We start from the raw sequence: 9,508 nt of genomic DNA, 5'->3' as shown, positions 1-9,508 counted from the left end.
AAGATAACTCATGCAAGTGGTTACTATCGAGCCTGGCCAGGGAAGTCAGGGTTGGTTAATGGGTCCCCTAACAAAAGGTTAGGGAGGTCAGTCTTTGTAGTTGCTAACATTAAGAAGATCTGAAAAGTTGGTGACGAGGCTTATGAGAGGCTTATATCAAAACTGTAGGCTTCCCTGGTAGCCCAGTTGGTAAAAAAAAATCCGCCTGCAGTGCAGGAGACCAGTTCAATTCCTGGGTCGGGAAAATCCCCTGAAGAAAGGATAGGATACCCACTCTAGTATTCTTGGGCTTCCCTAGTGGCTCAGCTGGTAAAGAATCCACCTGCAAGGCAGGAGACCTGGATTCGATCCCTGGGTTGGGAAGATCCCCTGGAGGAAGGTGTGGCAACCCACTCTAGTATTCTTGCCTGGAGAATCCCCATGGACATAGGAGCCTGGTGGGCTACAGTCCATGGCGTCACAAAGAGTCGGACACGACTGAGTGACTGAGAACAGAACAGCACAACACATGTCAGTCTTGTGTTGACCTGGGAATGTGATAACAGATCCAACAATTGCTTAGATTGTGTTCAGTAGCTATACTTTGTGACAACTTTATACTAAAGAATTTTCTTTCCATCATATATACTGGGGCAAGAGGCATCTAGAAGTAAAACAGTAATTTTTGGTTTAGAATGGGAGACAAACATTTGGAAACAGTTCAACTGAACTAGTAGGATGGATCATACAGGTCTGGTCCAGACCTGTGAGTTACAGCTATCCACTACTGTCTTATTCTAGCCTTCTTCTCATCTTGTGATCCTTTTAAAAAAAAAAAAAAACTACTTCATGGTACATCCCAGATAGCTCAGTGGTAAAGAATCCACCTGCCAAGCAGGAGACATGGGTTCCATACCTGGGTCAGGACGATCTCCTGGAGAAAGAAATGGCTACCTACTCCACTATCCTTGCCTGGGAAATCCCATGGACAGAGGAGAAAGAAGGGCTACAGTCCATGGGGTCAGAAAGAGTCAGAGATGACTCAGCGACTAAACAACAACAGCAACATGTTACATTTAGAAATATTTAACCTGTAAGCATTTAGTTTAAAAAGATTATTTATTTTAATTTATTTGGCCATATGGGGCCTCAATTGTGCATGTAAGATCTAGTTCCCTCACCAGGGATCAAACCCGGGCCTCTTGCATTTCAAGGGTGGAGTCTTTAGTCACTGGACCACCAGAGAAGTCCCTATAAGCACTTACGTTTCAACAGAATTGAATAGAACTCTTCTATGGATTAATTTTGGCAATATCATCCAGAAACAGAAACATACCATATATGTAAGATATAGACAAACATCTAAATAGACACAGAGATCACCTAGTTTTCGTTTTAAAACTTAGTCGTGAATCATGTATTAGAGTATAAAATTCATTGTGTGTGTGCGCTCAGACAGGTCTGACTCTTTGTGACCCCATGGACTGTAGCCCGCCAGGCTCCTCTGTCCTTGGGATTCTCCAGGCAAGAATACGGGAGTGGGTTGCCATTTCCTTCTCCAGGGGATCTTCCTGACCCAGGGATCAAACCCAGGTTTCCTGCACTGTAGGCAGATTCTTTACCAACTGAGCTACAAGGTTTTAAAAATATATTTAAATATATATTATGAATATGAATAATCTTATTTGCAGTGCATGTGTGAGTTCATAAATAATCATAAGGAAAAGTTAACTTTGCTTGCTTTTCAAAGGTCTCCCCCCTACCTTTTTTCCTTTTGCTGCTGCTGTTGCCGCTAAGTCGCTTCAGTCGTGTCCGACTCTGTGCGACCCCATAGACGGCAGCCCACCAGGCTCCCCCATCCCTGGGATTCTCCGGCAAGAACACTGGGGTGGGTTGCCATTTCCTTCTCCAATGCATGAAAGTAAAAAATGAAGTCGTTCAGTCGCTCAGTCGTGCCCGACTCTTAGCGACCCCAGGGACTGCAGCCTACCAGGCTCCCCCGACCATGGGATTTTCCAGGCAAGAGTACTGGGGTGGGTGCCATTGCCTTCTCCGTTTTTCCTTTTGCTGCTGCTGCTGCTGCTAAGTCAAGTCAGTCGTGTCCAACTCTGTGTGACCCCATAGACGGCAGCCCACCAGGCTCCTGTCCCTGGGATTCTCCAGGCACGAACACTGGAGTGGGCTACCATTTCCTTCTCCAGTGAATGAGAGTGAAAAGTGAAAGTAAAGTCGCTCAGTCATGTCCAACTCTTTGTGACCCCATGGATTGTAGCCCACAGGCTCCTCTGTCCATGGGATTTTCCAGGCAAGAGTACTGGACTGGGGTGCCATTGCCTTCTCTGGTTTTTCCTTTTAGTTTCTACTAATTGAGTCAGATAGAGCTTCCAGGTGGCTCTAGTGGTAAAGAACCCACCTGCCAAGGCAGGCTAAGAGTCACGGGTTCAGTCCTTGGGTTGGGTAGATCTCCTGGAGGAGGACACAGCAACCCACTCCAGGATTCCTGCCTGGAGTATCCCATGGACAGAGGAGCCTGGTGGGCTACAATCCACGGGGTCACAAAGAATCAGACACAACTGAAGTGACTTAGCATTCACAGCACAGTACAACTGAGTCAGAGTCATAGTCTCTGGCCATGTGGGCTGTGTTTACATTTCAAGGACTTGATAAAAACAGTTATGGTTTTAATCTCTCTCCTAGGAATACTTATGTTCTCTTGGCATCAAAATTTTGAGAAAACTTTGTCGGGCTAACTTGCTCTAACTGCGTACACGAAAGGCAGTTTGGGAATGTCAGGAGAGCCCCATCTTGGCCACTTCAGGTTGAGATAAGTATTTTCAAGGACTGGCTCCATTTCAGATGGACATGAATTCAGCTGGAGTTTCAGGGGCAGCTGCCAGCCTGGGAGCTGGTAGGCTTTAGAAGCACAATTTCCCTTTTTCTTTTAGTTTCATTTTACTGTAAAGTACAGATCTTTCTAATTTTTAGCCATGTTAAAAAATATTAGCCAACTCACTTCACTCCAAAGTTCCTTCTATCTCTTTCCTGCCTAGAAATGCCCTCTGTGTGACTTGCTCAGAAATTCCCCGTTTCTCTACGAACTTCCTCCTCTATCCCCTGCTAAGAACTTCCCGCTATGTCCTCTGCTTAGGAAATTCTCCCTAGATCCCTTTCACCTAGAGACTCTACTGCTACCCCTTTAAGATTCCAAGTCTTGGGACTTCCCTGGTGGTCCAAGGGCTAACACTTCACGTTCTCCATGCAGGGGGTTTGGGTTAAATCTCTGGTCAGGGAAATAGATCCCACATGCTGTAACTAAGAGTTCAAATGTCACAACTAAAGATCCTGCATGCCAAAAGTAAGACCAGGTGCAGCAGTAGAATAAATAAATAATAATTTTTTTTTTTTTTTTAAGTCTCCAAGTCTTAGGAAAATAGCCAAACAAAACTCGTGGCGCATCACTTAGTACAAGAAGATCTAGCTATCCGGAAAAATTCACTGAAGCGTCTGAAGAGGGATGTGAAATACATTGAACAATGCCTATGACAGTAACCAACAAACAATCTATAACAGGAATAGAAAAGAGGTCTATTTGAGCCAAACTAGGGGCTATAGCCGAGGAGACACAGGCTCAAGAAGCAGTTGAATTGTTTTCCACTGGACTATAAAATGGGAGAGGCTTATCAAGGCAAAACCCATAAAATTTCTTAAGTCATTTGTCAAGAATCGTAACTGGAGCTGTAAGAAGTAAGAGAGCTTGATAAGTAAGGGTAGTTTGGGTTCTGAAATGACTGCATGTTACAACGGAAGACCGTGAGATCATACGGCTGCAGCTCTGTTAGCAGATACAGTTTTGAGCACGGTGGTGTCCTGAGTCTGATTCAGTTCAGAAAACTCAGGTTCTCAGTGATGCAGGAATGTGTCTGAAACCACCTCCACAATGGCCATCAGGTTCCATTTTGAATGCCTGAACCACAGCTACTCCATTTTGATTTTTAAATAGTTAAAGCAAATGTACAGTGTATGTTATAATGGGCCACAAAACAGGCTGTCCTAGTCAACGTGAAGTTTAAGCTAAACTGCTTTTAAGCCAGAATAACTTCCCCATGTCTCAGTATGGAAAAAGCTCTTCCATCAGGTTTTACAGGGTTAAAATATGTATTAATTTCCAGTTCCTTCTGATTTCTGTCACTTTTCTTCTAATACAAAGAATAATATTTTAAATTGACATAATATTGTAAAGCAACTATCCTCTAATTAAAAGTAAATTTTAAATAAGAATACTATTTTTTTCAAATTCCAGAACTTATTTTAAGAAAATCATAGGGGATGTACCCAGAGGTTTTTAGTTTTTTTTTTTTTTTTTTCTGGATGCTATAATAGCATAGCAAAAGATTGGAAATAGTTGAAATTGAGATAATGATCAAATAAACCATGGTAGGCCAATACTATGGAAGGCTATACATTGTTTGCAATACTACTTATGAAGAATATTTAAAGAGAGTAAAATATCTGTTAAAATCCTAGAGTATAAATGTTAGGAAAATCATATATATAATAATAACTTATTATATATTAATATATTATATATTAATTATAATATATAATTAATTATATATTTATATAATATAATATATTTAATATAACAAATTAATTATAATTAATATAATATAATTAATTATAATAATTTAATATATTATAATATATTTAATATAATATAAATATATTATATATTTATATAATATAATATATAATTAATTATATTATATATAATATATAATTAATTATAATATATAATTACTATTATATTTAATTATATATATTTCTGAGTGATGTTATGAGTAATTTTATTTTCTTCTTTGTAGTCTTCTTAATTTTAAAAATTACATATCACCAGAGACTGAGGCTGGGTAGGACTGTGGGAGCACCAGTTCCTAACTACTAGACAAGGCCCTGGCTTTGCAGAAAAGAATTTCCACAAAGACAGAAAGCAGTGAAGCAAGTAAAATATTTATCAGGAGAAAAAAGAGTGCAGCACGTGTAGAGAGACAAATGGTGGACTCAGAGAGGGAGATAATCGCTGAGTCACACCTTCATGGCAATTGGAATTACTTTTATGGGTTGTTTCTTTTGGATTTCCTTTGGCCAGCCATTGTGATTTGCCTGGTTCACAGTCCATATTTGGTGTATTTCAGGATTCTGCCGGGTTTGCACATGCATCTCTTACCCATACAAAGAGGCGTATGGGTAGAGCATCTCTTGACATCATTCCCTTTTGACCTCCAAGGAGGCTTTCTGCACTTGTGTGGCCAAGGAGGTCTTCTAACTTTCAGAACAAGAAACATGTGGTCTAGGCTCCTCCCTTAATTGTCCTGCTATTCTTGTCTTGGAGTTTTAGACCACAGGGAATGAATCTCCCGATCACTTAACCCTGGGACGGGGGTGGGAAGGTGGTTGATGTTCAGCCGCTCAGTCGTGTCCAACTCTTTGTGATCCCATGGACTGCAGGACACCAGGCTTCCCTGTCCTTCACCATCTCCCGGAGCTTGCTCAAAATAATGTCCACTGAGTCAATGATGCTATCTAATCATCTCATTCTCTGTTTCCACCTTCTCCTCCTGTTCTCAATCTTTCCTAGCATCAGGGTCTTTTCCAGTGAGTCAGCTCTTCACATCAGGTGGCCAAAGTATTGAGCTTCAGCATCAGTCCTCCCAATGAGTATTCAGGGTTGATTTCCTTCAGGAGATGGGGGCGTCCAACTACCTCCTGCCTCCTTATCTTGATGAGTTTCTCTGTTCCCTCTGATCTTGCCTCAGGTGATTTCTTGGCTCCTCCCTTGATTATCAACTGTTGGAATCCACCCCTTGGAACACAGTGAAAATCATGGAAGTTGGAGTCTTACTTACAAGAAACAGGGGAAAACAACAAAAAAAAGCCTTCCATGTTCAGAAGCCCACAGGTCTGCCCCGGTTTCAGTTACAAGTCATTATATATTTGTGAAAACTTGTTCAATATACAGTACCAAGGATCAATCTTTATATAAAAGTGCTGTTGCTCAGTCATGTATTACTTTTTGCGACACTATGGACCGTAGCCCGTCAGACTCCGCTGTCCGTGGAATTCTCTAGGCAAGAATACTGGAATAGATTGCCATTCTCTTTTTCAGGGGATCTTCCTTACCCAGGGATCAAACCCAGCTCTTCTGCATTGCAGGCAGATTCTTTACCATCTAAGCCACCAGGGAAGTCTAATCTTAACATAGCATATGAACTTTGGGTGATTATGATGTGTCCATGTAGGTTTACTTGTTGTTCAATCACTAAATGTCCGACTCTCTGTGACCCCATGGACCACAGCATGCCAGGCTTCCCTGTCCTTCACCATCTCCCAGAGTTTGCTCAAAGTCATGTCCATTGAGTCAGTGATACTATCCAACCATCTGTCCTCTGTCATCCCCTATTATCCCCTTCTCTTCCTGCCTGCAATCTTTCCCAGCATCAGGCTCTTTTCTAATGAGTTGGCTCTTTGCATCAGGTGGCCAAAGTATTGAAGCTTCAGTTTTAGCAACAGTCCCTCCAATGAATATTCAGGACTGATTTGCTTTATGACTGATCTTTTTGGTCTTCTTGCTGTTCAAGGGACTCTCAAGAGTCTTCTCCAAAACCACAGTTTGAAAGCATCAATTCTTTGGCACTCAGTCTTCTTAATGATCTAATTCTCACATCTGAACATGACTACTGGAAATACCATAACTTTGACTACACGGGCCTTAGTCGACAAAGTGATGTCTCTGCTTTTTAATGTGCTGTCTAGGTTGGTCTCATGGCTGTAGATGGTGACTGCAGCCATGACGTTAAAAGATGCTTGCTCCTTGGAAGAAAACCTATGACAAACCTAGACAGCGTATTAAAACGTAGACAATACTTTACCAACAAAGGTCTACAGTAGTCCTATTTGAATGTGAGATTTGGACCATAAAGAGGGCTGAGCATTGAAGAATTGATGCTTTTGAACTATGGTGTTGGAGAAGACTCTTGAGAGTCCTTTGGACTGCAAAAAGATCAAACCAGTCAATCCTAAAGGAAATCAATCTGGAATATTCATTGGAAGGACTGATGCTGAAGCTGAAGCTCCAATACTTTGGCCACCTAATGTGAAGAGCCAATTCATTAGAAAAGAGCCTAATGCTGGGAAAGATTGAAGGCAGAAGGAGAAGGGGAAAAAAGAGGAAAAGAAGGTTGGATGGCATCACCGACTCAATGGACTTGAGTTTAAGCAAGATCTGGGAGACAGTGAAGGACAGGGAAGCCTGGTGTGCTGCAGTCCATGGGGTCACAGAGAGTCGGAGATGACTGAGTGACTAAACAACAGTAGCAACTGGTTGGTTTAAGAATTACAACAAACGTGCCTTCCTGGTGGAGGAGGTTATGGGAGGGAAGGCAGTGGGTGTGTGGGGGAAGGGGGATATGGGAACTCATTCCTTTCTGCTCACTTTTGCTGTGAATCTAAAACTGCTCTAAAAGCTTGCTTATTTAAAAAAAAAATTAGAAAATCAGTGAATGATATACAATATCCTTCCTTTCAGTGTATTCGATTTGGGGCTTTCTTTTGAGTGTCTGTTTATTTTGTTTTTAGCCTAAAAAAATACAAGACTGAGAAAACATAGTTTCACAGCTGTCTCTTAAATATTCAAGAATGTGTTCCTCCTCCCAGCTGAGATATTTGACCTTTAGCCCTTTTGCGTTGGAATATAAGAATGGGAAGCACAAGTGTCCGAGGGACCCTTATAAAGGAAATCATTGAGAAGGCTTTGGCATGACTTTGGGGAGTTCTGGGTGGTTTGTCATTCAAATGTGTAATGACTAGCGTATAATCTTTGCCCAAGTTAGATTCACCCAGGCTAGATTTGACAATGAGTGTGCTTTCCTGCTGTCTTTAAAATTCAGCATCTACTCTCCCTTCTTCTGGGGATGATATCCTGATTTTTTTTCTATGGAGGGGCTGTAATTCCCAGATCAGGCAACAGGAGACTCAGACCTAATGTCACCAGAATGTGTCAGCCCCTGGCTACAATGATCGGCTCAGAGCCAATGGGAAGAGCTTTTTAAGTGACTGGAATGAGGGAGTGTGTGTGTATGTGTGCGTGTGTTTTCTCAGCTAAGAGGAAGCATGGCATAGAAGAGCATGCATTTTATACCCATGACTTGGGTTTGAATCCCAGCTACCCAGTTCCACTACCCTCTGGCCGAGTGGCCTTGGAAAAGTCACTCATCCTTTCTGGGTCTCAGTCTTCCCCTGCAAAATTGGGCCAAGAATCCTCCCTGTCTCACAGGTTGTTATGGGGGTTGAACGGGTGAATGTTTGTAAAGCCTGTCCTGATGTTTGTCTCCTCAAAATTGTCATGTGAGCATCTCAAATTTAACACTTTTCACACAAATTCTTTCATTGTCTTCCTCAGCTCAGTGAATGACATCAGCTTTCCTGTTGCTCAAGCCAAAAATCCTTGAAGTTGTCTTTGACCTTGATCTTTGTTTCTTTACTCTACAAACAACTCTGTCAGGTCTATCTTCAAAAATAGATCCAGAATTCAACCAACTTCCACAGATGTCAACCTGGCTCAAGGCACTATCATCTCCTATCTGGATAATGGCACCATAGCCTCCTAAAGTTCTCCCTGCTTCTGCTTTTGCCCCACTTTAGTTTATTCCCAACAAGCAGCCAGAGTGAACCTGATAAAACCAAGTGAGAAAATATCACTCTACTGTACTGTTGACCTAAAAGATGGTCACAACCTAAAAGTTGAGAGTTATATTTTATTCGGTGGGAATTTTTAGGACTTAAGCCTGGGAGACAGCATCTCAAATAACCCTGAGAAATTGCTCCAAGGAGAGTTCAGATTATATAGAAGTTTTGCAACAAGGGGCAGGTAGTCTGAACATCAGAAGTGTTTTGTGAATTAAAGAAAATCAGATATCCCAAGTTAAGGAATTTAGGACTTTTCTACGTATGGGAAGATACAAGAGTCTGGGCTCACAGAAGTCATTCTTTTCCCACACATCTCAGCTATCTGGGGCCAATATCCTGTGTTTTTCACATCCTGGGTTCCTCGGTGCTCACCATAGGCAGTGGCTGCAGCCTGTTGACTGCTGGATTGTGCAAGGATTCTTCTCCTTCCTGGGTGCCCTTAGGGCTCAGAGATTCACATGTGGAGAGACAGAATTGCTGATGACCATGACAGCCTTGTTTACTGGTATGGCAGGAATACTCCACTTCTCAGCACCATGAGTGCCCATCTACCCCATCACATGCCGTCACGTCTCCCCATCTCTAGCCTCTTCTCCCACTTCCTCCCATCTTGCTCTCTCTGCCCTTGGCATCTCTTACCTGACTTTTGCTCTTCTGTCAACACACCAGGTCCTCAGCACTCGCTCTTTTTCTTCCCTCTGCTGGGACTCTGCTTGCCCTGACGTCATGTGGCTACCCCACCTTCTTCAGATCCTTACCCAAACGCTGCCTTCTCAGTTGGAAGGTC

This window comes from Muntiacus reevesi, chromosome 22 (assembly GCF_963930625.1).
Source record: "Muntiacus reevesi chromosome 22, mMunRee1.1, whole genome shotgun sequence".
Taxonomy (NCBI): Eukaryota; Metazoa; Chordata; class Mammalia; order Artiodactyla; family Cervidae; genus Muntiacus; species Muntiacus reevesi.
Note: the sequence above shows the minus strand (reverse complement) of the source record.